At 36.8% G+C, this 7,976-nt stretch overlaps 1 pseudogene; it reads right to left on the bottom strand.

Annotated features, from left to right (window-relative positions):
- Window positions 1-469: 469 nt before the first annotated feature.
- On the bottom strand, window positions 470-596 carry LOC150093559 (U2 spliceosomal RNA; annotated as a pseudogene).
- Between the last annotated feature and the right edge of the window lie 7,380 nt (window positions 597-7,976).

The raw sequence follows: 7,976 nt of genomic DNA, 5'->3' as shown, positions 1-7,976 counted from the left end.
ACTGTAATCTGGAACCTGTTACTGGGAAACGGGTAATCCAAGTTATATCTTTCTCATCTCCAGGAAAAGTTATAATTTCTTTGAGGAGATCTTTCTCATCTACTTCTTCTCCAGGCACCTGGAACTGCAAGGAATTCGGCTGGCTAAAGGAAACAGGAGTCATCAGTGGGGGACCGAAAACCTAACCAAGGACTGGAGGGAAAACTCGTAGTGTTGGGGGGGGGGGGGATGTAGTGTTTTCACTCGGCCTCAGCCTTACTTTGTTACCTCTCTATATAATCTAAAAGCCACCACTGGTCTTCGTTGCGGGTGAAGCCTGCCGGCTATTTATCCTCGTGCACGTTTCGTGCAGAGGGGGAGCATGTAGGTTTCCGACTGGGATGGTGGCAGTGCTATGTGAGAACAGCCTACACCTCTGAAAAATCGTGTTTGTTCTTGCTGCAGTCCGGGGTTTGGGACTACTGTAATGAAGAAATACTACACTGTATCTTTATCCAATCAACTTAATCTTGTGCCTCAATGAGACCCATATCGGATATTAAGCCGATAAGAACAGATAGTACGCTTTGATCTTAGACAAAAGGCTGAGAAACGGTCTGTTCCGATAAGAACAGATCAGACGAGTACCGATCACTTTAGTGGTGTGTGGTGTTACCTAATCATCATTTCTGTTTTAGAACTAAAGAGCTCTGTTGTTAGAGTAATCTTTAAAAAAAAAAAAAATAGATTCTACAATCTACCGAAACCTAACTTTTAGCCTGTCCCTGCATTTCGTGGAGTGGTGAGAAAACCGTCTCCCCGAGGGTGCAGTAGTACCTTTTTGGTTGACTCTAACCTAAACTATATAAAAATATGAATCTAAGTAAATTAAGAATTTCAAACCTCAGTATTTCACTTCATTGGTTGTCTCTGCTGTTGACTACTACCGTACAGACCCTGTTGTCTGGAATAGCACACACGGCAACTCTTGGAGGGAACTTTGGTAAGAATAATTTAGATCAAGGAATAGCAAGGTAACTCTAAAAAATAAGATTTACTTTTAAATTGTTGTAGAATTTACGCAGGTTAAAAAATAGCGGTGAAAATTTGAACTTTACATTAAGAATTAAGAAAAAACGGTTAAATATTTGTTTTCTTTACTTTTCTTTTTTATGTGATTAGATTCTTGTAGATTATTAAAATCAGAACTTATTGATCCTGGTCTCTTAGGACCTACGTTTCCTGAATGTTCGATAGCCATGTCATCCGCAATGACTGTACACTGTTGCATTAAGTTAATTTTTCTGCTGTTATTTAATGTTAACGTCTGTTCTATTTGATTTTTTTTTTTTTTTTTGTTCTGTAGAGTTATTAAACAATTCGTGCGACTCTTCCATCAAGCGTTCTAGCATGGAATACTGTCGATCAAGCACGGAGATTTCATTATCAGACTCTGGATTATTATTCGTAAACATTTCTTCCGGCATTGCTGAATTTGCTTTTTCACATTCCTCTATGAATAAACTGAAACCTGTGACTGCTAACTTTTTCTGGTTCTTTGGCCATAACTGATTTTGTGGCATCTATCACTGTGGTCGCAAGGTGATAGATTCCTTATTCACAGCATTTATTGACTGTTCATTATCATGAACACATATCTTTCTTTTGATCTAACGTGGAAGGGATAATTTGATGATCTACTTTGTTGTAAGTATCTTTTTTAGTAGCAGGCAAAGGTGGAAAATCTTCCAACGATATTATTGGAGTATTATTAGGCTGTAAGCACCGGAATCTCCGATGGTTGGGGATCCATTCATCGAACGGTTCTTTACAGCTCAATTGTGAATGGCCAATTGTGGCACAATTCCAACATCTGTTTAACGGGTAATCTCTGGCAGCATCGCCGTCTTTTTGGCATCTGCTACACAGTCTGGTCATGCCTTGGTAATTGACCATGGCTGTGTACCCAATCATGTTAACAAAATTAGGTATAGTTTTATTCAATTTTATTTTCACATAGATTTTGTCGCCTTGTTTTATTTCAGGATATTTTAGAAAATGAGGTTGGACCACTGCTAAGACCGAACCGAACTTTTGGAATGTTTTTGTTAGTGTTTCATCATTAATCTCTGCAGGCAGTTTTCTTAAATTTTCTAAATTAGTGTATTTTCTTAAATACACTAATTTGACTCCATTGACGCCAACGGAAGTGGGAAAAAACCTTTCGCTTTCCAAAACGATTCCCTCTTCTACCAGTTTATCTTTTACGTTGTAAGTACGGGTGGTGACCTCATACAAGTCTTTTTGGAAATCCCAGCAATTTATAATCTGATGATTATCGACACCTACAACATTGACTCAGGTATCAGCCACATCTTCAGGTTTAAAAGCTCTCTTAAAAGTGCATCTTACTGTTAAATCAAAGGCTATTTTCCCACTTGACATCTTTAAATTTGGCGATAGACGTCTTCTTGAGAAGAGATACTACATATTTTATTTAATTTTATTTTCACATAGATTTTGTCGCCTTGTTTTATTTCAGGATATTTTAGAAAATGAGGTTGAACCACTGCTAAGACCGAACCGAACTTTTGGAATGTTTTTGTTAGTGTTTCATCATTAATCTCTGCAGGTATGACCAGCTACTACACAAGTCCTGTTGAGAACAGATACTGCACAGAATTGATAGCCGGTATGAACAGATACTACACGAGTTATTAGCTGATGATGTAAACAGCTACTGAATTCACACTTATAAAGGGATGTATAGGAGGGTACAGCGAAGTGCTTGTCGAGGATGTGTGGTGTTTCCATTCGGTCTCAACTTTAGTAACTATCTCCCTGTTACAAAACCATATAAACTACCACTGATCCCCGTTGATGGGGGAGCCTGCCGGCTATATTTACCTCATGTACATTTCGTAAAGACGGGGAGCAATAGTTTTCAAGTTGGGCTGGAACTGTGCAATGTGGAAATCACCTACATCACTGAAACAAAAGTGTTTATCTTTTGCCTAGTACGGTATTTGAGTCCTTTAGGACTTTAATAGCACTGTAATGAACAGATACTACGCTATATCTGCAGCCAACCAACTTAATATCTTGGGTCCCAATGAGACCAGTATCAGATATCACGCTGATAAGAACAGATCAGACTAGTACCGATCATTTTGTGCGGTGTTACCCAGTCATCATTTCTGTTTTAGAGCAACAAAGCTCTAATTGGTAGGGTAAACTTTGAGAAATCTGATAAACTTTGGTCTAGCCCTGCATTTTGATGGGGGTGGGAAAGACCACTCCAGAGTGGTCTTTCCCATATGGACATGGTGGTAAGATGTGAATAAAGATAGAGGAGCTATTTATATGATTAATTGTTAGCCTCAGTATGTCACCTCATTGGCTATCTGCTGTATTAGACTGTTATCTTCTCGAACTTGCTGTCCGGGAGAGCGAGAGAGGTAGCTCTCCAAGACAACAAGGAAGAGAAGACTATTTAGAGGAGACCAGGAAAGAAACTTTTAAATGATAAGTTTAAAAGATTAAGACTTGGGATTTTTAGGTCGAAGTGTCAAATTTTGATCCTTAATTTTCCATTCCATAGATAAACGAGGCTAGTCGGCGTGCATCATTGTCTGCTGAACTCAGTCGGGCCCATCTCTTCCAGATTCATCATCAGGTAATTTTTAATACTTGTTCTACAGCTTTTGATAATATCAGGTAAATCTTTTTTGCATTTTCTAAAATAGACTATATTGCGTATCTTACAAATATGGAATCGGAATTCTATTATAACATAAAGTAGCAATTTACATTGATTTTTAGACATGTTCGAAGGTAATCTATTAGCTTGAGTGCTACATTGGGAGAGACTGTGGTGTTAAATCTTATACCAACCAAGCGCCACACAGCGTGAGCCATGAAACAACCGTAAAAAAGATGTTATGGTTTCGCTTTCTTGACAAAAGACAAATTGGTCTATTGACCACTTGTTCCATTTAGAAATCAGATAGTTCACAGGTAGTATTCCTTACGTACTTTTAAAGTTGAGTTGTTTCCTAGTAGCGTACAAAAATTTCAGGGTGTTAATTTTCCATGTACATTTTTCTTCTGACATATTTTCTGCATCTTTTAACTTTCTTAAGGTGTAACAAATTGTTGTTCTTTTATGAAGGATGATGTTTGGTTCTTGTAGGAAGGGCGTGAGTATCTTGTTGGTATCTATAATGCCTTGGTATTCTTTAGAGGGAAAGATTGCTTGTGGTCCTGCATACTCGATATTGAAAATCTTGCAGTTCTAGTACCTAGCCAGTATTTGATTAGACCATGGGCAATGTGAATAGGATTTTTTAAGGTTTTAATGAGTTCATCTAAACGTATTGCTGCTATACTTTTCGCTATCAATGGTATATTAAAACCCCCTTTTTCAATTGGTCTAGTCATCTTGATTCTTTTAATTTTATCCTTTTGGTTTTTCCATAGGAAACTGTAAATTATTTTTTCATATGCTTTAGAAAATATTTCGTGCTAATGAACGGAGCAGCGTAGTAAGTAATAACAGGAAACATAAGTTGTTTGATAATCTGTGATACAGCAATTCCACTTGTCTTTAATTCTGTTGAGTTTCTCCAGGATTTCTTTATGGTTGGAAATTGTGTTTTCGTTATTAAAAAACACTCCTAATATTTTAACTGGGGGAACAGGTGTCTTAATCTCGTCCCAGTAGCCGATAGGTAGCGTGGACGTCTTTTCTTTATTAAGGTTTGATCCTGAATCTTTCCCAAAGGTTTCGATTGAATGGGCGAGCCCTTCTTATGATTTTTCGCTGCGTGTCAGAATGATTATATCATCTGCATACATCAGACATTTGAGTGGAGGGCCTGTTGACTGTGGCAGCTCTACACTTTTAATTTCTGAATTTCCTGTAATGTGATTTGCTAGGATTTCAATATATATGACATAGAGAACTGGGGATAGGGGGCAGCCTTGTCGTACACCTCTTGTGATCTTGATTGGGTCTAACAATGTTTCATTGATGGAGATTCGGCTGTAGATGTGGCGGTGAATAGTTTTAACAGGTGAAGGAAGTTCGGTCCTATTCCATGCTTTGAGTGTTTGGAACAAAAGATCGTGACACACTCTATCAAACGCTTTGCTTTGGTCTAAGGTGATTAGAGTAGCTGGACGTTTTTTGTATTTTAAGTATCAGATGATCTCGTAAGAAAAAAATGTTGTGAGACATTCCTCTGCCAGGCACTTAGCATGCTTGTCCATTTCTTAAAATGGTTGTTAATACTTGGGAAAGACGGGTGGAGAGACATTTCGTCAGAATTTTATAATCTGTGTTTAGTAATGTGATTGGTCTCCAATTATCAACTTCTTTTAAATTTCCTTTCTTCGGAACAAGTGTGATGATTCCTTTTTTTGAGATCCTGTGAGGTTTCCCTTTTTAATAAAATATTCGAGTACAAGTAGGGTTGCTGAATCTAGTATTGTCCAAAATGCTATGGGAAATCCATCAACTCCAGGTGCTGAATGTTTTTTGAAGGACTCATTGCTGTCTTTAGTTCAGGGAGGGAGAGAGAGAGAGAGAGAGAGAGAGAGGCTTTTCTATCAACTCTTTCTGGGAGTCAGGCAGTGTTAATTTTTTGTTTAAAATATGGGCCACAATGTTTTCTCAACCGTTTCTACTGTATATAATTGTGTGTAAAAAGACTTGAAGGCTTGAACAATGTGTTCTTTATTCTCCCAGAAATCTTATTATTGTAGTTTATTTCTTCGATATTTTTGTTTCTTCTATTATCTTTGATTTGTTTGAAGAATTCTCTTGTAAATTCTTTTTCTGCTGACATTTTTTTAATCCTTTCCTTAATAAGTTGAGTTTTTATGTCATCCTGTTCTAGTATTACTATCTGCTGATTAGAGCGTTGAATAGTTTGTTGGATTTGTGGAATGTTGTTATTATTGCTCCCTTGTTGAAATATGCTTATTAGTTTGAATAGTTGTCTTATTTTACTTCTAGTTTTTTGTTTTATTTTGGCTGCGAGATCTTGGAATTCGCATTTGCATTCTTCTTTTAGATTGTCCCACCATTGAGCATTGATTTCTGCGTTAATTACTTCTATTTGTTGTGTGAGTAATTGGTTTAATTGTGTTTTTATATCTTTGTCTTCTAGGAGTAAAGGATTACAACTCCAATATCCAGTGCCATAAAAAGTTTCATTGGGAAAATGCATATTCATTACTACTGCTGCATGAGCTGAGATTTTTAATGTGACTCGTAGTATCAATAGTAGTTTGTCTTAGAGTTTATTAGGTTTTGTGAGATGTACAAGCGGTCGTCTTGTATACAGCTCTACTGGATCTCTATGTGGTGCATTTTTGTTCCGGATATAGGACGTTCGCTGTCTAATAGGTTGAACTCATAGCATAATTCAGATAGTTGATGTTTTCCAACATTGGCTTGGTTGGGGTCTCCTCCTTTGTCTTGAGCAGTATTCATCACGAAATTGAAGTCTCCGCCCATTATAATTTCAATTGTACCATCTAGGTAGGGGTAAAGGTCTTTCAAGAAATTTTCCTTTCTGTTTTATTAATCAGAGCGTATATATTAATTAACTTAATATTATAGTTGTTAATTTTAATATTTACAGATATGATTCTGCCTTCTTGGTCTTTTCTAGAGAAGAGAATTTTCGCTTTAAAATTCGGAATGAAAAGAATGGCTACTCCTTTGCTTCTGTTGGTTCCGAAGCTCCAGAACGTTTTGGGTTTAAATTTATTTTCGATATTTTTGACAGACTTTAGGTGATTAATAAAAGTTTCTTGAAGAAAAACAATGTACCATTTATGGTAGTTCATAAAGTTTTGCAGCCAGTATTGTTTATTAATGCTATTAAAACCTTGGATGTTTAGAGTAACTATTTTTAATACAGTTGACCTCTCCATTATTGTCGTTTGGAAGAGGGTGCCTGATTTTTGGACTTTTTACTACTTTCAATTTCTTGTGAGTTGTCAGTGTCACAAGTTTCCGATCTAGATCTTGGACTTTTAGGACCTGAATTTCCAGGTAAATAGTTAGTCAAATCTTCAATAGAGGCTACCGGCTCTTTTGTTATGCTGACTTTGTCGTAATTAACTGTATTTTTTTTCTTCCTCATTCTCTTGATCTGTTAAGTTAGCTGAACTTTTTTCTACTTTTTTCTGTAATACTTCAATTAAGAGATGCTGTTTTCGTTTATTTCTTGATATTCCTTATCATTTTGTAAACGAGTAATTGTAGGTTCAATGTAAGACTCTTCGAAATAAGTTGAAATCACTTTGTGGGGTTGCGATTGGGTTTTCTGTATCCATGGAATCATTCAAACTGCGAATTTCTTCATTTATGCTTGACTTTGGTGTATCTGCTACTGCATTAACTGTCGAAGACGGGAGACTTCGCTCCTCATCTGAAAGACTGGTGACTTCTATGACGGTTGTTGCGGGTACGAAACTTGTTTTTACGTCTTCCTCATTTATAACCTGTTTGTTGTTTGTAATGTGGGAAAAGGTTGGTCTTTCAACTTTATTATCTATGTTTATGATATTAGATTTTTTTGAGGGAAGAGGGGGAACTCTGGTATGTACACTGTTGATGTGTTGGACATTAAACACTGACATCTTCTGTGCAAAGGGTCCTTACATTGATTGCAAGGTTCATTGCAATTCAACTGTGAGTGCTCTATTGTAGCACAGTTTCCACATCTATTTTTAGGGCAGTCTTTTGCTGTGTGGTCATCCTCTTGACATCTACTGCATAGCCTGGCCATTCCTTGGTAGTTGACCATAACTAAATATCCTTTAACGGAAATTTTACATGTTTGGTCTGATGTATTAAAATAAAGAACTTTTATTGTTAAAAGACCAGAAGATAAATGATAAAATATACAAAAATCCCCAACAAGTTTCACTAGCCACTCTAGCATTTTCAAGGCTGAACTGGTGTGAAAACAAATGCATTG

This window comes from Typopeltis vanoorti, chromosome 24, assembly GCF_054136105.1.
Source record: "Typopeltis vanoorti isolate ZY-2024b chromosome 24, IOZ_Tvanoo_1.0, whole genome shotgun sequence".
NCBI lineage: Eukaryota > Metazoa > Arthropoda > Arachnida > Uropygi > Thelyphonidae > Typopeltis > Typopeltis vanoorti.
The sequence above is the reverse complement of the archived record's forward strand: the minus strand, read 5'-3'. Positions and strand labels throughout refer to the sequence as shown.